The 21,359-nt window shown below is 46.1% G+C and overlaps 1 protein-coding gene across 1 annotated transcript in view; it reads right to left on the bottom strand.

Annotated features, from left to right (window-relative positions):
• The window catches only part of nyap2a (neuronal tyrosine-phosphorylated phosphoinositide-3-kinase adaptor 2a), an 83,162-nt gene that overhangs the window by 13,840 nt on the left and 47,963 nt on the right, over positions 1-21,359 (bottom strand). The gene's annotated exons all lie outside the window — the stretch shown is intronic.

Here is a 21,359-nt window from a genome sequence, read left to right on the forward strand (position 1 = left end):
AGTGGACAGTGCATATAGTTTTTTGTTAGCAAGAGATGTTTAAAATGTTTGGAACATTCTTTTTGTTTGAAGAAACACAGATGATGCTTATAGCTTACCTCAGGAATGTGTGAAGTTTGTTATTCTTTTTCTAATAAATCTCTCTTCATACTGACATCTGTTTTAGATGTTATTCATGTTTAGCTGGTGTGATATTCATGCTCACAAACATGTAAAAAAACAATATTGCACTTTATTAGGTCACCGGCTTAACAATTTAACATTCTTGTTGCCTTAAACATTTAAGAATTATAAAAAAAACAATTATGTTACTAAGGTAGACATTTAAATAGTACAAAAATATAGAGCTGATCCAAAAGTGGGAAAACTGACAATGTAAACAAGTTATCGCTCTCTTTCTCACACACACATTCTCACTCTTTCACACTCTCTCTCTCACACACACATGGAACATACACACATGAACGAGTGTGATACAACAGGAAAAATATTGCACAAAAGCATTTATATCTTGTCAAACAGTTTGTCGAACAGGTTTAAAAAAAACGCTCTGTTTTTTTCTCACTTTCCTCATGTCTTTTCTGCTCCTTAACACTTTCCTGTGCCAGAAATTCCAAAATGTGGTTTGACTTCCTCTTCCTTTGTCAGGGGGAAGGGGTTGGTGTAGCACAGCAGAGTCGTCAGAGGTGGCTGCTGCTGAAGAAGCTGTGATTGGGGTTGAGATTGTGGTGGGCTCAATGATCTCCTGCAAAAGCAAAGCGTTGAGAGGGTATTATATTCTAGAAATAAGTGATATGGTTAGTGTATGTATGTACAATACATAACAATGCTGAAAACATATTTCTTCAAACAAACAAAAAAAAGGAATAAGGCAAGGGTTTATTATCAACGATGTCATTACATCTGCATTACCACTGTCAAAAGATCAATAACAATCCATGATGTGGCTGCATCTTTACCATGTTTTTACCATACCAGGATCATCATCAGGGGCAAATGATGCAACAACAGGAGGGTCAATGGACGGCCTGGCTCCCAACACCTTGTGTATCTCGTCAAAAAAATGCCAGTTGGATGCTGTTGTTTCCCCGGCATCTGTTACAGATCCTGTTTTGGGAGTTTTCAGATCCTGTAACAAACAAAAAGAATGTTACAACATATAAATGTTCAGTTAATCATTGCAGTACAAACAAAAAGAATACAGATTACTAATGTTTAAAGATTACTATTATGCATCTAGAACTACAGAGATTCTCACTTACCTTATATTTTTTCTTTAGATTCTCCCACTTTTTGGAGGCTTGTTGAGCAGTTATTTTCCCCCCCAGGCCAAGCTCTTTCACCAACGTCCTGTATCAAAACAAATATGAGGAGTAATCTAAACACAATTAAAAGCAAGATAAAAAAAAAAAATTGATGCAGTCTATCTGAAAAAAAAATGCTTACTCCCATAGTTGTTTTGCAGCAGCTCTAGATTGTAAGAAACGCCTCTCATTCTCAGCTCGGAACCGAATGAGTTGTCTAGTTTCTTCTGAAGTCCCTGAATAGATGGCACATAGGGATAACTGAACTTATATAAACCAGAGATATTGCTTGCAATTACGTTAGTTACAATATCCATATCACAAATGTATAGCGTTGATGCGCAAAATTAGTTCACAACTTCAGTTTCATGCATCAACCGATTACTCAAGTCACAAACACACTGCTTCAGTAAAGTTACAGGGTTAACGTTACATCCGATTTGTTATTTACATTCCCGCAAGTTTTATCCCATGACGCCCTCAATGTAACTGAAGAGCAGCAGTAACGTTGCCGAAGTTGTTGATAATATTATCACGGTAAGTTATCAGGGCTGCCTGTCATGGACTGCCCTTGCCAGTGCAGCTTCCGCCTTTTTCCTTATTTGGAGGAAGGGCGGCTTCACCAATCAGGACCGCACAGCTGAGGTGCATCAGGCTGGTTAGAAGATGGTATAAAGACTCCAGGATCTTCTCTAGTCTTCGCTGGATCGTACTACCAAACGTGGTAACCGGCTCTAAACAGATCAAAGTTTTCTGGTATTTGCTTGTGCTCTAACCGATCTGTATTCTCTCCCAAGCCCCGGCCCTGGATAAATCCGTGGATTCGTGGATCCTGTCTGCCCGCTCACCGCTCTTCCTACCAGCCTGCTCCTTGCTTCACCACTCACTGGATTACACCTAGCACCAGCATCACTTTGTAAATAAAGACTCACAGAACACCAACCTTGCCTTCTCCTTCTTGGGTCCAGCTCCAGACCGTGACATGCCTACAGAGCACTGCTGGTGTTCCGCCTGGTACGTTACTGAAGCATCCACATATAGCCATTTTTTCCTGTTTACATATTGAAACAACGTTAAAACAATGTTTAACTACATAATATGATGATTGTCGTAATTTAAAAACTTTATCAATGAAGAAAATACTTACATTTGTGAACGTCTTTTGACTCAGTAATAGCCATCTTGCCAGTGATTCGCTAGGCACTCTGGGAAACTTTTCGTACCTCTACGTTTGAAGCGTGCCTCTGAAAAATCTTTGTTTGAAGGGGTATGTAGCCCTTGCACTTACCCCTACCCCTTTGTTCTAAAAGAAATTGGGACATCCCTACCCCTACATGTGCAAAACGGGGGGGGGGGGGGTCAAGGGGTGAAATGGGATTCAGTCTAAGAAACCAGAAGTTAAAGGAGCTACACCAGGCAACTCAGGAACCCATCAAGCAGCAAGGAGGATGAGGAGGAAGATGATGAAGGAGAAAGGTCAGAGCCAAGACCAGAGTCATGTTAACTGTTTAAGGCCTTTTAATAATTAATAGTAAATAATTCCTTACATTTCTATAGCACTTTTCTGGACAATCAAAGCACTTTACAATGATTGGGGGAATCTCAGGGCTTTAAAAATAAACTCTTCCACAAATTTTATTGAAGCATGTGAAAGTGTCCACAATGTGGTTTGGCAGCCAGATCTGGTACAAGCTATATTAGTCCAGTACATTATTCTGTAGCCCCACAAATAGAAGCTGTTTCTATGTTAGGTCTTACAGAATTCACAGTTACCTTGTATTTATTTTAGACTAATAATAAAATGTTGACCATCATAAATACACAATTAGAATTTGTCTGCAGAACACAGCTAGTGGTGAGGCATGAAGTCAGACTATGGCGGTTGCAGACTGGTGTCAGTCTTAGTGGTGTAATGCAATGACTCTTGTCACTAAGCAGTCTTACTCAAACATGCATCACTCTATTTTGTCAACTGTCCCACAGTAGGCCGTCTACCAGCATGGAGGATGAGGACGATAGGGAGAGCAGTGTCAGATCAGTACCAGGTTCATGTACAGTAACATGTTTCAGTACATCTGCAAGTACATAAAAGCCTGTAATGTTTTTTTTTTCATGCTATAATTAAGCATAGGTGGCAGTTCCACGAGCTTTGCGAAGTGCCCTTGTTTTTAAAACTGAGCACCTGCCCCTTAAAATGTCTGCGGTGAAAGGTTAGTCTGACATTTTCTGATGTATTTGTGCTTGTATTATATAGCCTATATGCTATGTTTGTTTATGCTATCAGCTATCAAACATATCTTCTTTTTGTACAGTTTAATACAATAATCGGTGGAATCATGAAACTAATCCTCCTTCGAAACTAATACCAAAGCTCAACATGTTTTTTTAAACCAGTTTGTTTAGCACATAGCTGCTAGTTAGCTGCAAAAACCAGACCTTTTTATTCTATTCTATTCTATTCTATTCTACAGTCATACAGCAGATGCTTTTCTCCAAAGTGACTTACTTTATCTGGTATCATTAGGTGGTAGTCAGACTGCTGGGAGTCCAGTTGGACCCAGGTACTGTCATGTAGTAACTAAGTCTTTGTTTAATTACGAGATCGTGATTTCATCCCACAACATCATCTTAGGTGTAAGTGCACGCAACTTACTTAGTACTGAGTTGAGCCAAAGAGCTGGACAAATCTTTCTAACTCATTCTGAGTAGAAGAGTTAAGCTAAGTGTGGAAATGCTCCTTAAACAACTGAGTCTTTAGCTTACTTTTAAAAGTGGATAAGGACTCTGCGGATCGGACGGAGTTTGGTAGATTGTTCCACCACCGGGGAACAACAGAGGAGAAGAGTCTAGCTACTGATGTGGTGTCTTTCACTGGCAGAGCGTAACTGTGGAGAGAGAGTGTAGCTCTGGATTAAGGAGTGGAGGTAGACAGGAGCTGTTTGGGTTATTGTTTTGTAAGCCAGAAACAGAGCTTTGTATCTGATGCGCTGCAACTGGAAGCATGTAGAGAACAATTAGCAGCAAAGTGACGTGAGCAACACTAATGGACCTGAGACGTGATACCAGCTATGAGAGTTTATAATGAGGACCAACATCCTGCAGAACTTCCATGTTTCCCTGCTTTAACACACCCAAATCAATTTAATGGCTCAAAAGCAGACCATTTCAGAGCTTGTCAGACATCTATTTAACTTGAACCAGGTGTGTTGCAGCAGGGAAACATGTCATACCTGCAGGATAGTAGCCTTGATGACCAGGGTTGGGAATAACTGGGTTACAGGGTGACCTCTTTTATCCGGACATGTTCTTTTTCTTTTTCTAGACCTCAGAAATGTCTGCATGAGCATGTGTGATCTGGTCCAATCTGGTCTGGATCCAGTGATAGGAGAAGGTCTGGGTCTGAACCTGGAGCTCATCTGGCCTGGATTCAGCAGGAGGTGGACCGGGTCAGAATGTGTCTCCTATCTACAGAGCAGATTCAGGGCTTTACACATCAGAGCATCACTCCCTAACGTACACGTTCTATTGTTTATCACGTTAGAGAAGTAGCTAAGAGAATATATTATATATCCTGTTTCAGTTCAGTACTTCATCCTGTTAAAGCTTCTTTTCTAAAAGTAAGAGAACAGACAGATGAATGTTCAAAGTTTTGTTTTAAAGAACACGAGCAGAAACAGAACAGTCTAATTTACCAGCAGATCTGTTTGAATTAGATAAATTGAACTTGAAGCAGTTCTTTGTTTTCATTTACTCACAGCAGATGAAGGATAAAAGAAGATGGAGGATAGAACCAGATGGAGTATAGAAGCAGAAGGAGGATAAAAGAAGATGGAGGATGGAAGAAGATGGAGGACAGTAGCAGATGGAGGATAGAAGAAGATGGAGGATAAAGGCAGATGGAGGATGGAAGCAGATGGAGGCTAGAAGCAGATGGAGGACGGAAGAAGATGGAGAATGGAAACAGATGGAGGATAGAAGAAGATGGAGGACAGAAGCAGACAGAGGACAGAAGAAGATGGAGGATAGAAGAAGATGGAGGGCAGAAGCAGATAGAGGACAGAAGAAGATGGAGGATAGAAGCAGAGGGAGGATAGAAGAAGATGGAGGATGTAAGCAGATGGACAAGAGACGAAGATTGAGGACAGAAGCAGATGGAGGATGGAAGAAGAGGGACATATAAGCGGATTGAGGATGGAAGAAGATGGAGGATAGAAGATGATGGAGGATAGAAGCAGATGGAGGAGGGAAGAAGATGAAGGATAGAAGAAGATGGACAATAGAAGCAGATGGACAAAAAAAGCAGATGGAGGATGTAAGGACATTGAGGATGGAAGAAGATGGAGGATAGAAGAGAATGGAGCATAGAAGGAGCTGGAGGATGGAAGCACATGGACGATGGAAGAAGATGGAGGATAGAAGCAGATGGAGGATGGAAGAAGATGGAGGATGTGAGCAGATGGATAATAGAAGCAGATGGAGGATGGAAGCAGTGGGAGGCTAGAAGAAGATGGAGAATGGAAGAAGATGGAGGATAGAAGAAGATGGAGGATAAAAGCAGATGGAGGATAGAAGAAGATGGAGGATGGAAGAAGATGGAGGATAGAAGAAGATGGAGGATAAAAGCAGATGGAGGATAGAAGAAGATGGAGGATGGAAGAAGATGGAGGATAGAAGAAGATGGAGGAGAGAAGCAGATGGAGGATAGAAGAAGATTGAGGATGGAAGAAGATGTAGGATAGAAGAAGATGGAGAATAGAGGCAGATGGAGGATAAAAGCAGATGGTGGATAGAAGCAGATGGAGGATAGAAGAAGATGGAGGATAGACGGCGATGGACAATAGTAGAAGATGGAGGATAGAACCAGAAGGAGAATGGAAGCAGAAGGACAATACAGGCAGATGGAGGATAAAAGCAGATGGTGGATAGAAGATGATGGAGGATAGAAGGAGATTGAGGATAGAAGTAGATGGACAATAGTAGAAGATGGAGGATAAAACCAGATGGAGAATGCAAGCAGATGTAGGATCGACGAAGATGGAGAATGGAAGCAGATGGAGGATAGAAGAAGATGAAGGAAGGAAAAAGATGGAGGATGGAAGCAGATTGTGGATAGTAGCGGATTGAGGATGGAAGCAGATTGAGGATGGAAGCAGGTGGAGGATGGAAGCAGATGGAGGATGGAAGAAGAGAGAGGATAGAAGAAGATGGAGGAGAGAAGCAGATGGAGGATAGAAGAAGATTGAGGATGGAAGAAGATGTAGGATAGAAGAAGATGGAGAATGGAAGCAGTTGGACAATAGAGGCAGATGGAGGATAGAAGGAGATGGAGGATAGACGGCGATGGACAATAGTAGAAGACGGAGGATAGAACCACATGGAGAATGGAAGCAGATGGACAATAGAGGCAGATGGAGGATAAAAGCAGATGGTGGATAGAAGCAGATGGAGGATAGAAGAAGATGGAGGATAGAATCTGATGGAGGATAGAAGAAGATGGAGGATGGAAGCAAATTGAGGATGGAAGAAGATGAAGGATAGGAGAAGAACGAGGATAGAAGCAGATGGAGGATGGAAGAAGATAGAGGACAGAAAAAGATGGACGATAGAAGCAGCTGGTGGATGGAAGAAGATGGAGGATAGAAGAAGATGGAGACTGGAAGCAGATGGAGGATGGAAAAAGATGGAGGATAGAAGCAGATGGAGGATAGAAGCAAATTGAGGATGGAAGAAGATTGAGGATAGAAGCAGATTGAGGATGGAAGCAGGTGGAGGATGGAAGCAGATGGAGGATAGAAGAAGATGGAGATAGAAGTAGATGGACAATAGTAGAAGATGGAGGATAGAACCAGATGGAGAATGGAAGGAGATGTAGGATAGAAGGAGATGGAGGATAGAAGCAGATGGAGGATAGAAGAAGATGAAGGAAGGAAGAAGATGGAGGATGGAAGCAGATTGAGGATAGAAGACGATGGAGGATAGAAGCAGATGGGGGATGGAAGAAGATGGAGGATAGAAGCAGATGGTGGCAGGAAGCAAATTGAGGATAGAAGTAGGTGGACAATAGTAGAAGATGGAGGATAGAACCAGATGGAGAATGGAAGCAGATGGACAATAGAGGCAGATGGAGGATAGAAGCAGATTGAGGATAGAAGACGATGGAGGATAGAAGGAGATGGAGGATAGACGGCGATGGACAATAGTAGAAGATGGAGGATAGAACCGAATGGAGAATGGAAGCAGAAGGACAATACAGGCAGATGGAGGATAAAAGCAGATGGTGAATAGAAGCAGATGGAGGATAGAAGAAGATGGAGGATAGAAGAAGATGGAGGATAGAATCTGATGGAGAATGGAAGCAGATTGAGGATAGAAGAAGATGGAGGATAGAAGCAGATTGAGGATGGAAGCAGAAGGACAATACAGGCAGATGGAGGATAAAAGCAGATGGTGGATAGAAGCAGATGGAGGATAGAAGAAGATGGAGGATAGAATCTGATGGAGAATGGAAGCAGATTGAGGATGGAAATAGATTGAGGATAGAAGACAATGGAGGATAGAAGAAGATGGAGGATAGAATCTGATGGAGGATAGAAGAACGAGGATAGAAGCAGATTAAGGATGGAAGAAGATGGAGGCTAAAAGAAGCTGGAGGATAGAAGAAGATTGAGGATAGAGGAAGATGGAGGATGAAAGAAGATGGAGGATAGAAGAAGATGGAGGATAGCAGCAGATAGAGGATGGAAGAAGATGGAGGATAGAAGAAGATGGAGGATAGAAGCAGATGGGGGATGGGAGCAGATTGAGGATGGAAGAAGATGGACAATAGAAGAAGATGGAGGATAGAAGCAGATGGAGGATGGAAGCAAATTGAGGGTGGAAGAAGATGGAAGATAGAAGTAGATGGAGGATAGAAGCAGATTGAGGATGGAACAAGATGGAGGATAGAAGAAGATGGTGGACAGAAGCAGATAGAGGATGGAAGCAGATGGACAATAGAAGAAGATGGAGGATAGAAGCAGATGGAGGATTTAAGCTGACTGAGGATGGAAGAAGATGGAGGATAGAAGCCGATGGAGGATGGAGGCAGATGGACAATAGAGGCAGATGGAGGATGTAAGCAGATTGAGGATAGAAGCAGATGGAGGATGGAAGTAGATCGAGGATAGAAGCAGATGGTGGACAGAAGAAGATGGAGGATGGAAGCAGATGGAGGATAGAAGAAGATGGACGATAGAAGCAGATGGAGGATGGAAGAAGATGGAGGATGGAAGCAGATAGAGAATGGAAGCAGATGGACAATAGAGGCAGATGGAGGATAGAAGAAGATGGACGTTAGAACCAGATGGAGGATGGGAGCAGATGGAGGATAGAAGCAGATTGAGGATGGAACAAGATAGAGGATAGAAGAAGATGGAGGATAGAAGCAGATGGACAATAGAAGCAGATGGACAATAAAAGAAGATGGAGGATATAAGCTGATTGAGGATGGAAGAACATGGAGGATAGAAGCAGAAAGACGATAGAAGCAGAGAGAGGATGGAAGCAGATGGACAACAGAAGAAGATGGAGGATAGAAGCAGATGGAGGATGGAAGCAAATTGAGGATAGAAGAAGATGGAGGATAGAAGCAGGTTGAGGATGGAAGAAGACGGAGGATAGAAGCAGGTGGACAATAGAAGCGGATCGATGATGGAAGCAGATGGAGGCTAGAAGAAGATGGTGGACAGAAGCAGACGGAGGATAGAAGAAGATAGAATATGGAAGCAGATGGACAATAGAAGAAGATGGAGGATAGAAGCAGATGGAGGATAGAAGCAGATTGAGGATGGAAGCAGATGAAGGATGGAAGAAGATGGAGGATAGAAGAAGATCGGGGATAGAAGCAGATGTAGAATAAAAGCAGATGGAGGATGTAAGCAGATTGAGGATGGAAGAAGATGGAGGATAAAAGCAGATCGTGGACAGAAGCAGATGGAGGATAGAAGCAGATAGAGGATGGAAGCAGATGGACAATAGAAGAAGATGGAGTGTAGAAGCAGATGGAGGATGGAAGCAGGTTGAGGATGGAAGAAGATGGAGGATGGAAGCAGATGGACAATAGTAGAAGATGGAGGATAGAAGCAGATGGAGGATAGAAGCTGATGGAGGATAGAAGAAGATGGAGGATGGAAGCAAATTGAGGATAGAAGTAGATTGAGGATGGAAGCAGATGAAGGATGGAAGAAGATGGAGGATAGAAGAAGATTGAGGATAGAAGCAGATGTAGAATAAAAGCAGATGGAGGATGTAAGCAGATTGAGGATGGAAGAAGATGTAGGATAGAAGCAGATCGTGGACAGAAGCAGATGGAGGATAGAAGCAGATAGAGGATGGAAACAGATGGACAATAGAAGAAGATGGAGTGTAGAAGCAGATGGAGGATGGAAGAAGATGGAGGATGGAAGCAGATGGACAATAGTAGAAGATGGAGGATAGAAGCAGATGGAGGATAGAAGCTGATGGAGGATAGAAGAAGATGGAGGATGGAAGCAAATTGAGGATAGAAGTAGATGGACAATAGTAGAAGATGGAGGATAGAAGCAGATGGAGGATAGAAGCTGATGGAGGATAGAAGAAGATGGAGGATGGAAGCAAATTGAGGATAGAAGTAGATGGACAATAGTAGAAGATGGAGGATAGAACCAGACGGAGAATGGAAGCAGACTGAGGATGAAAGAAGATGGAGGATAGAAGCAGATGGAGGAGAGAAGCAGATTGAGGACGGAAGAAGATGGAGGATGTAAGCAGATGGAGGACAGAAGCATATGGAGGACAGAAGCACATGGAGGATTGAAGGAGATGGACAATAGAAGCAGATGGAGGATAGAAACAGCTGGAGGATGGAAACAAACTGAGGATGGAAGAAGATGGAGGATAGAAGCAGATTGAGGATGGAAGCAGATGACGGATGGAAGAGGATGGAGGATAGAAGAAGATCGAGAATAGAAGCAGATGGAGGATAGAAGCAGATGGAGGATGGAAGCAGATGGAGGATGGAAGAAGATGGAGGATAGAAGCAGATGGAGGATGGAAGAAGATGGAGGATGTGAGCAGATGGACAATAGAAGCAGATGGAGGATAGAAGCAGATTGAGGATGGACGAAGATGGAACACAGAAGCAGATGGAGGATAGCAGCAGACCAATAGCAATAACAATAGCAACTACTGGCAAAAATAAACAAAGAAACATAGTAACAACTGGAAAACACAACACCCAGCATGGAGGGGGTTATATAGGACATCTATGATCTGGATATATATAAATTGCAATGCAATGACAATAAAGTTTCATTCATCCATTCATTAATTCATTCATTTATATAGGACGAGGGAATGAAGGTGGTCTTGGGACTATTGTTAACAGAAAAAGCCAGAACTGAAAAAATAGACTGCAGACCGGGTGAACATGGACTTTATTTATTTCCTTGTTCCCCAGCCAGCTTGCTCTCTGATCGGCTACATTACGTACCACGTCACCATCCAGAAAGTCAGAATGCACGGGTCATCAGCGTTCCTCAGAAAGTGGCTCTGAAATGTTGACCATTATCTTATCTTATCTTATGGCTTCACAGGTTGGCAGCTGTATTAGATTCTATAACTTTCACTATGAACCGTGACACATATGTTTATATCTGCCTGTAGAAAACTGACTTTCTTCAATGCAGTTTAATTCTTTGCGTGTCTTCTCTCGCCATTCCAGGGCATTTTATTTTTCAAATAAAGAAATTATTTTCAGCTGTTGTATACCTGTAGAGAATGTTTTCCTATGAAATGACTGAAAAAGAGAAATGCACACAGCCATAAGACATAAATGCAACAGATTTGAACAGACTCTTCTTTTTTTAAATTTATTGAATGATTAATGTTTTATAGGCAATAGCTAACAGGCTCTGTTAGTTCCAGATCAATGTGGAACAAGGTAATTTTTAAAAGTATAATAAACATTGAACCAGTCCGGACCTTAGCTTGGTCCAGTTCTTTAATTTTGGCCCACTGTGTGTTTGACCTTGACTCCCCAGGTCTAAACAATTAATATCTAATATAGAATATGTTTTTATAATGAAACTAAATAATAATAATAATAGCCATGCTAACAACAATACAGTAATAATAATAATAGTGATACCCATATAGTAATATTATCCTTATGTTACATAATCTATAAGCTTAAATAATCAATTACAATGATATAGTTATGCAGTAACATATTATTATTATTATTATTATTATTATTATTATTATTAGGCCCGAGCACAGAAGGCGGTGCAAAGGCCTGTTGTAATTGTAGTGTTTTTTCTGTATGCTTATTATTTTTCTCCTCAAAAGTAAATTGCATTTTAGGGGACCTGAACATGCTTGAAAACTCACCAAATTTTGCCTACCCCCAAAAGGAATGCGTAAATTTACGTATTTTGGGGTGCTCGGGACTGTTCAGGCAAAATTGAGCGAGAGCACCACCTATTTATGATGCCCCGCCCCTGCATGTCATCAGTCTTTATGACATTCGCTACACATATTCTAAATGCTCGGACAAACAAAAAATCCTCTTGGAGCAACGGCCTAAAACCAACAGGAAGTTGGCCATTTTTGGTCAAGGTTGCCATTTTGGCGTTTTACTGACGTCTTTCAAAATCTATCTCCTCCTACAGATTTCATCGTACCACCACCAAAATGGCTCAGGATGTTAAGAAGACATGTGTCTTTAAAAGTTATCAAAAGTTTTCTAACAGGAGAAAGGTCATAGAGGGGACCCGGCCTCAAAGTTTGACGTCTCGCCATAAAAAACGAAAGTGATATAACTTTCACATTAAACAATATATCTGAACCACAATGGCCATGTATGATGCCAGTCCCACCCTGAACACATCTACATGTCAATATTTGGATTATGAATTGGCCATGCACCCTGGCGACAGGAAGTCATGGTTTTTACCCACTTCTCTGACGTTTTGGACACAACCAGGTCCAAACTGGGTCAGACAGCAGAAAACAAGTTGGTGATGATATCCAGTAAAAACTGTTGCTCTACGCTGCAGGGCGAGACCCTGGCACCATGGCGAACTTCGATAAGAAGCCATGACATCATAAATCAGTATGAATCCCTCAATTCTCACCCAATCCCCATCGGACTTGCAGGGATTAATCAGGGTCTGGCCCTGAACAGATCCATATGACCAATTCTGGTCTAGCTCTAAGCCCCGCCCACTTTCAACAGGAAGTTCTTTTTTTCAGATCAGACCAGGTCCATGTCCTCAGGAATGAAACCCACACACTTGAAAGTGCTTTACAACAGGTCAAACCCTTTCATAATACCACAATAAAAATCTCAAGTTCCTTCGCCAAACGTAACCATGGCGAATAGTGGTCCGACGCCATCAAACAGGAAGTACTTGTAACTGATCCATTGTACTTTTGATCTTCACCAAACTCACCAGGGAGGAGTGCGGTCAGGCCGGGAATTCAGCCATATTGACATATGCTGGACAAATTGCAATATGGCTCTATAGCACCCCCTACAAACATTTAATTGATCATAACCGCCCACTACATTGACCGATATGGCTGAAATCCAGCATATTGATAGAACTTGAAAGGATGTACAAATAAGCCTCTTGGACCTATATGTAAATTTCAACAGGAAGTCGGCCATTTTGAAAAAAGTGTCATTTTTGGGGTCATTGTTGCATGTTTCTTTGCCTTGCATTTGAACAAACTCCTCCTACAGATTTTATCGTATTTACCTCAAAATCAGTCTGAACACTCCAGAGGCATGTGTGGTCAAAAGTTATCAAAAATTTTCAAATAGGAGGTGCCGTTCAGCAGCGGCACCTCATCAGGTTTTCGTGCTTCGCCATCAAGCACCTAATCCATTATTTCTGACATACAACACTCATTCTGCACCAAATTGCACATAGCTAGTAATAAGTGTAATGGGTGACTGTAAGGACCCGGAAATTCAACCACACACAGCAGATGGAATGTATAAAAAACAGATTTATTCAGCAAAGGGGCAAGAGTCCGGCAAGGCTGGAAGAAGCGGTTTAGTCCTGGGGAAGGAGGAATGCTAAAAAAATCCAAAAACTGGGTCAGTAGGCAGGCAATGGTCAGCACACAGAGACAGCTGGGGTACTTATCCAAGACGTCAGGTGAAGCTCGGGGTCCTAACCAAAGCATGGGTCAGAAATCCAAGAAACCAGGCAAGAGGTATCCGACTAGGGCAAGACAAGAGGGGTAATCCAAGGGTGGACCACCCGGCTGGGCAGGATGGTGCCGATGAAACTCCTGAATGAGGGTACGATCCAAAACAAACCTGGTGGGGATCCAGGAGCGCTCCTCCGGCCCATAACCCTTCCAATCAACAAGGTAGTGCAACCCATGACCCCGCTACCGGGAGCAAAGAAGATGGCGCACCGTGAAGGCAGGACCCCCATCAACAAACTGGGCGGGTGGAGGGGGTCTGGAGGAGGGTCCTAGGCAGCCGAAGATGCACCGCCACCGGGTCCACCACCTTGGAGATCAGGAAAGGGCTGATGAACCGTGGGCCAACTTACGATTTTCAACCCGAAGAGGAAGATGCTTGGTTGGTTGCTGATTGGCACTCCGGGAATACACAGCTGACGTCTTCAGAAGGGCGGCGTGAGCCTTCCTCCACACTCTGACATCGCAGGGCCGCTGTGTGGGCAGAGGGGACCAGGGCGGCGCATTCCTGGAGGTCAAAAAGAAGCGGCTGGAAACCATACACTGTGTAGAATGGAGACAACCCGGTGGCACTGGAGGGAAGCGAATTAAGAGCATGCTCCACCCATGGAAGGGTCTGCAACCACTTAGTGGGATCCTTCTCACACAGCATGCGGAGCTTTGTTTCCACCTCCTGGTTGAGCTGCTCTGTTTGCCCATCCGTCTGTGGCTGGCAGCCAGAAGAGAGGCTCACTTGGACCCCCAGCAGGTTGCAGAACTCTCTCCAAAACCTAGAAACAAACTGAGGACCCCGGTCCGAGACAATGTCCAGAGGAAGTCCATGTAACCGGACTACCTCCCGGGCTAAGATTTTTTCCTAGCTCCTTAGAGGATGGGAGTTTGACCAGAGGGACCAAATGTGTCATCTTCGAGAAACGGTCAACTATGGTGAGTATTACTGAGTGATTGTTGGAGACGGGCAGACCTGTGATGAAATCCATGGATATGTGAGACCATGGATGACGAGGAACTGGGAGTGGTCGCAGGAGGCCAGCTGGTGGGCAATGGGAGGACTTGGCTTGGGAACAGACTCGGCACGACGCAATGAACTGCTTGACATCTGGGACTAAGGTCTCCCACCAGAAGCGGCCCTGGCTCACTGTCTTAGTCACTCCTGGGTAACAGTATAAACGTGAACTATGGCAAAGTGACAGTACCTCCGGGACTAGATGGTTTGGGACGAAGAGGCATTCCTTGGGACAGTTCTCAGGAGCGGGATGTTGCTGGTGGGCCTCCTGTATCTCCCTCTCCAAGCCAAGTGTGGTGACACCCAGCCGTACTGATTGTGGAAGGATGTAGTCACTCCGATCCTCTGCCTGCCCCTCCACTGGAACCTCATGGAGTCTCGAGAGCGCATCCGGCTTAGTGTTCTTAGCCCTAGGTCTGTAAGAATAGGGAAAAGTTGAATCTGCTAAAGAACAGGACCCACCTAGCCTGTCTGGGGTTAAGCCTCTTTGCGGACTTCAGGTACCCAAGGTTCTTATGATCAGTCCATACGATAAAAGGCTCCTTAGCTCCTTCCAGCCAGTGCCTCCATTCCTTGAATGCCAACTTGACTGCCAAGAACTCACGATCGCCAACGTCATAATTCCTTTCAGCTGCGGAGAGGCTTCTAGAAAAGAAAGCACAGCGATGAGTCTTATCATCAGAAAATCTCTGACTAAGAATGGCACCTACTCCTGTGTCGGAAGCATCCACTTGAACAATGAACTGGCGACCAGGGTCCGGTGCATGGAGGATAGGTGCCGAGGTGAACAGCTCCTTTAAACGGGAGAAGGCTCAATTGGTTGCCATGTTCCAGACAAACCTGTTCTCGGAGGACGTAAGAGCATGCAAAGGTGAGGCAATGGAGCTGTAGTTTCTAATGAACCTGCGATAGAAATTGACGAATCCCAGGAACCTCTGAAGCTGCCTGCGGGACTGGGGAACTGGCCATTCCCTCACTGCTGAAACCTTGCTGGAGTCCATGGACATCCTGTTAGGTGAGATGACATAACCTAGGAATGAAATGGTATTACTGTGAAATTCACATTTCTCTGCTTTTATGAATAGGTTGTTCAGGTATAAGGTCAATGGAGCAGTCATATGGGCGATGGGGAGGAAGAGAGTTTGTTAGGTGCTTGCTAAAAACCTTCTTCATATCGTGATACTCAGAGTGGACCGCTGACAGATCAGGATAAGTCTCTTGACACACGGCAGGTTGGGTGGATGGGGTGTCAGCAGACAGAAGACAGGTGGGGTGGCAACTGGATGCCCAGCTCAGGATCTCACTCGTCTTCCAGTCTATATGAGGGTTGTGATTCTGTAACCAGGAAGCACCAAGAATAATCGGTAACCCCGGGGAGTGTATGACCAGGAATGAAATGAATTTGCGGTGATTACCACCGACAATGAACTTGAGGGGGACCGTCTCCTGAGTAATCTGGTGCAAAACGTGGCCATCCAGCGCCAGAACATTCTGTCTCTTGGAGGTAGGTTGTAGTTGTATTTTCAGGGATTTGGCTAACCCAGCATCCATAAATTCAGTGTCAGCCCCAGAGTCAATAAAAACCATAACCTGCTGAGAGTGACCATTTATTTGCAGTTGTGCCTGAACAGAAACCAAAAGTGAGGATTCATGGGCTATTCTTTGACTCAGTAGGAGCCTCACCCCTCCTACTGAGTCTGGCCTTGTTAACAGGCACTGACCGATAACAGATAACTAGTAATCAAACTCAGTCTTCTCCCCTAACTCCATCCAGCTGCAGGTTAATAAAGTAGAGACAGATAACCAGTAATCCATCTCGGTCCTCTACCATAACTCCGTCCAGCTGCAGGTTAATAAAGTAGAGACAGATAACTAGTAATCCATCTCGGTCCTCTCCCCTAACTCCGTCCAGCTGCAGGTTAATAAATAGAGACAGATAACTAGTAATCCAGCTCGTTCCTCTCCCCTAACTCCATCCAGCTGCAGGTTAATAAGTAGAGACAGATAACTAGTAATCCAGCTAGTAATAAGAAGTAGAAACAGATAACTAGTAATCCAGCTAGTACTAGGAAGTAAACACAGATAACTAATAATCCAGCTTGGTCCTCTCCCCTAACTCTCTCCAGCTGCAGGTTAATACGTACAGACAGATAACTAGTAATCCAATAATAAAAGTTCTTCATTCCATTCCCTTTGTTGGTCCTGTCATAATTACCACTTTAGTTATCAGTAAATTTCTCTGGATTTGTCATTTCTTCTGTCCCACTTCCTCTTAGTTTATTCCATAGAACTTTTCTGTAATATCATGTTTTACTGGTTCATAAAATTAACTTGTTTTTATATCTTTTATATCTCCTTTCAGTGTCCTCAGTTCTTAATCTGATAAAGTTTCTATAAAGATCATTTTTATTTTTACAAGCATTTTGTAGTTCCAGGTTAGCCATGGCAAATATTTATATCTATAAATTTTTATTAATGATAAGTGGGGAATTCTGCCATATAATGACTCAAATATAGAAATAAAGTCCTTCTATGCCATGTCTATTTCTGGTTCCCTATAAACATCATCCAAGGCTTGTAGCATTGTGTCATCTTTTATTGCAGTGATAGCATCCTCAGTACGTGATGGCTTATAGATGGCACTTCCACCTGCTTTTATCTGCTTTTACCCTCTGTCAGGCGGATCCCAGGAAGAGCCAGACACAATCGCAGGTAATACTGAAACAAGCTTTAATAAAGCTTACAGGTAACAGAGAAGATGTGAAGAATGCAGCCATAAAGCAGAATAACACACGAAGCAGTAGTCCAGGACTGGGGCTTATGTAGGGAGAAGACCAGGTGTACACTGATGATGATAGTGATTCACGGCAGGTGTGTCCAAGATGTCTGAAGCTGAGGGATTGTGGGTGTTGTAGTGTTGTGGCCAGTGATCAGAACTCAGGTGAAGAGGAGCGCACCCGTGAGGAGGGTGCAGGCATGACAGTACCCCCCCTCCGAGGCACGGCCCCCGACGTGCCTCGCCAAGAACCAGGAGGACGGCCCCTGGGACGGGGAGCTGGGCGATCAGGGCGAGCCCGGTGAAAGTCCCGAAGTAGGTGGGGATCCAACACATCCTCCCTAGGGACCCAGCTCCGCTCCTCCGGTCCATAGCCCTCCCAGTCCACCAGGTACTCGAGGCGACCCCGGCGCCTACGGGAATCCAGGAGGGACCGGACAGAATAGGCCACCGTCCCCTCAACCTCCAGAGCTGGCGGGGGTTCCTCCGGCGGTACCTCGTCCGACAGCGGTCCCCTGATCACTGGCCTGAGGAGGGAGACATGAAAGGAGGGTGAAACGCGGAAGTGCGATGGCAGTTGCAGTGTATAGGTCACCTCGTTTATCCGGCGAAGGATCTTGAATGGTCCGATGTAGCGGGGGCTCAACTTCCTGCACGGAAGACGGAGACGAAGATCCCGGGTCGACAGCCAGGCCCGATCACCTGGTTGAAAGACGGGGGCCTCCGAGCGATGGCGGTCGGCTTGGATCTTCTGGTGCCGGATGGCCATGTTGAGTTGGACATGCGTATCCTGCCACACCCGTTCCGCTCGGTGAAACCAGGCGTCCACGGCCGGTACCCCCCCCTGGTCAGGAATCCAGGGACTCAGTGGAGGTTGATGCCCCAGAACACACTGAAACGGCGTCAGGCCCGTCGAGGCATTCCTGAGGGAATTCTGGGCGTATTCAGCCCATGGCAGGAATCGCGACCAGTCGTGTTGGTTCCTAGAGCAATGTGCCCTCAGCATCCGTCCCAGCTCCTGATTGGTCCGTTCCGCCTGTCCGTTGGACTCCGGATGATACCCAGATGTCAGGCTCACAGCCACCCCCAGGCGGCGAAAGAAAGACTTCCAGACACGGGAGACAAACTGCGGGCCCCGGTCCGAGACTATGTCCTCTGGCAGGCCAAAGTTCCGGAAGACCTGGCCCAGTAAAGCCTCTGCAACCTGGAGAGCAGTGGGGAGTCTGGCAAAAGGGATAAACTTACAAAACTTAGAGAAACGATCAACCACCACTAAGATCACCGTAAAACCATCTGAGGCTGGTAGGTCAGTCAGGAAATCTACAGCGATGTGGGACCACGGTCTCTGGGGAACAGGCAACGGCAGGAGTTTCCCCGCTGGAGGTCGGCGAGAAGATTTAGTGGTGGCGCAAACAGAGCAGGAACGAACACACTGAAGCACATCCTCAGCCAGGCGGGGCCACCAATACTTCTGGGCGAGCAAGTCCGCCGTGCGTTTGGCACCTGGATGACCCGAGGAAGCCGATGTGTGTGCCCACCTGATTACTCTGTTCCGGAGGCTCAGTGGAACGAACCGCCGGTGGGCAGGGCAACCGGGAGGCGCAGGAGACCTCCTCAACATCCGGTCAATATCTGCATCCAGATCCCAAAGGATGGGATTGAGGAAGATAGAGGCAGGCAGGATGGGCGTTGGTTCCGGGGCTGATTCAATCTGGCCATCTCGACGTGACAGTGCATCAGCCTTAGTGTTACGGCTGCCGGGTCTGTAAGAAATGGAGAAATTAAAGCGGGTAAAGAAAAGAGCCCACCTCGCCTGACGGGGATTCAGGCGCTTGGCCGCTTGGAGATATTCCAGGTTGCGGTGATCCGTGAAGACCTGGAATGGATGGTGAGCCCCCTCCAACCAATGCCGCCATGCCTCAAGCGCCAGTTTCAATGCCAGCAGTTCTCGAACCCCCACATCATAGTTACGCTCTGCAGGTGTAAGCTTCCTGGAGAAGTAAGCACATGGGTGGAGTTTCGGTGGATCACCCGAGCGCTGAGAGAGAACGGCCCCCACCCCAGAGTCACTAGCATCCACCTCCACCACAAATGCCAGATCGGGGTCCGGAAGACGCAGGACCGGCGCTGTAGTGAAGCGGTGTTTAAGATCCGCAAAAGCCTCCTCAGCAGCCCGCGTCCACACCAAGGCTCTAGGCTTGCCACGGAGCAACGCGGTAAGAGGGGCCGCCACCGTGCTGAAGCCCCTGATGAAGCGCCGGTAAAAGTTGGCGAACCCGAGGAACCGCTGAAGGTCTTTCACAGACTTAGGAGGTGGCCAGGAGGTGACAGCCTCGACTTTAGCCTCGTCCATTCGCACCCCGTCAGGGCCGATGATATACCCCAGGAAGGAAACGGAGGACTGGTGAAACGCACACTTCTCTGCCTTTACGTACAGATGGTGATCCAGTAGCCGCTTCAGGACCTGTCGCACATGCAGGACATGCTGGGAGCTGGTCTGGGAGTAGATGAGAATATCGTCAATATATGCAATGACAAATTTCCCCAACATGTCCCTAAGAATGTCATTAATCATGCCCTGGAAGACGGAGGGAGCATTGGCCAGCCCGTATGGCATGACGCAATACTCGAAGTGCCCTGTAGGAGTGCTAAAGGCCGTTTTCCATTCATCCCCTTCTCTAATGCGCACCAGGTTATAGGCGCTACGCAGGTCCAGCTTGGTGAAAACCGTGGCGCCCCTGAGCTGGTCCAGCGCACTCGGCACAAGGGGAAGGGGATATCGGTATTTCACAGTAATGTTGTTCAGTCCCCTGTAATCAATGCATGGACGAAGGCCCCCATCCTTCTTGTCGATAAAGAAGAACCCGGCAGCAGCCGGGGAGGAGGACGGACGGACGAACTCCTGTTTCAGAGCCTCCTCAATATAAATCTCCATAGCGCGGTGTTCGGCTTGAGTGAGAGGATAAATCCTACTCCGAGGGGGTGAGGAGTTGGGCAGAAGATCGATGGCGCAATCCCATGCACGATGAGGCGGCAGCTGCGTAGCTCGGGTCTTGCTAAATACCGCCGCCAGGTCCTGATAAGCTCTTGGAACCGCAAGATCTGCTGCTGTGGACGGGCTCTCTACGGATGTGGACGCAATCTGGAGAGCTGGGACGGTCCTGCCAGGAGCTGCTGGAATCCTCACCTCCTTGTTCTTCCAGTGTATGACAGGCTCACGAGACACAAGCCAGGGCAAACCCAGAACCAGGAGGTGGCGGGATCGAGGAAGGACGAAGAAGGTGAGGTGCTCCTGATGACTCCCCAGTGTCAGTGTGACGGGTCCGACGAAATGGGTTACCGTGCCTCCGCTGATGGGCCCCCCGTCAATGGAGCGCACGGCGACAGGATGAGGAAGAAGGTGGAGAGGAAGATGAAGCCGCCGAGCCAATGCGGGAGAGGCGAGGTTGCCGGCGGCCCCCGAGTCAACTAGGGCTGGAACAGATAGACTCAGATTACCAGCGTGAATGCTGACGTGCACAATAAACTGCTCAGTGCTATATGTGGGAGGTGTCGCACTCACCCTGGGGTCGGCGGACCGCCGACCTCTCTTATCCCCCTTTCCTCTCGACACATGCGGGCAGCTTTGCAGGAGGTGATCCCCCTCCCCACAGTACATGCACAATCCATACTCTCTTCGGTGCCGCCTCTCCGCTGCTGACAACCGGGCGCGTTCCAACTGCATGGGTTCATCCTCGGAGTCCGGGTGGGTTGGAGAGCGGACAATGCGGCCATGTCTCTCTCTGTGGAGATTGTCCAATCTGATCGCCAAAGAAATCAGCGCATCCAGAGATAAGGTGTCATCCCGACAGGCCAGTTCCGTCTTTATCTCTGTGTTGAGGCCCTGCCGGAAAGCGGAGATGAGAGCCGGCTCGTTCCAACCGCTCGCTGCAGATACTGTCCGGAAGTCCAGAGCGTACTCCGCCACAGTGCGGGCTCCCTGATGTAAGCGGAGCAGTCTCTCACCCCCCTCTCGGCCCTCTGGAGGATGATCAAA

The sequence above is a fragment of the Melanotaenia boesemani genome, chromosome 9 (genome assembly GCF_017639745.1).
Source record: "Melanotaenia boesemani isolate fMelBoe1 chromosome 9, fMelBoe1.pri, whole genome shotgun sequence".
Classification (NCBI taxonomy): domain Eukaryota; kingdom Metazoa; phylum Chordata; class Actinopteri; order Atheriniformes; family Melanotaeniidae; genus Melanotaenia; species Melanotaenia boesemani.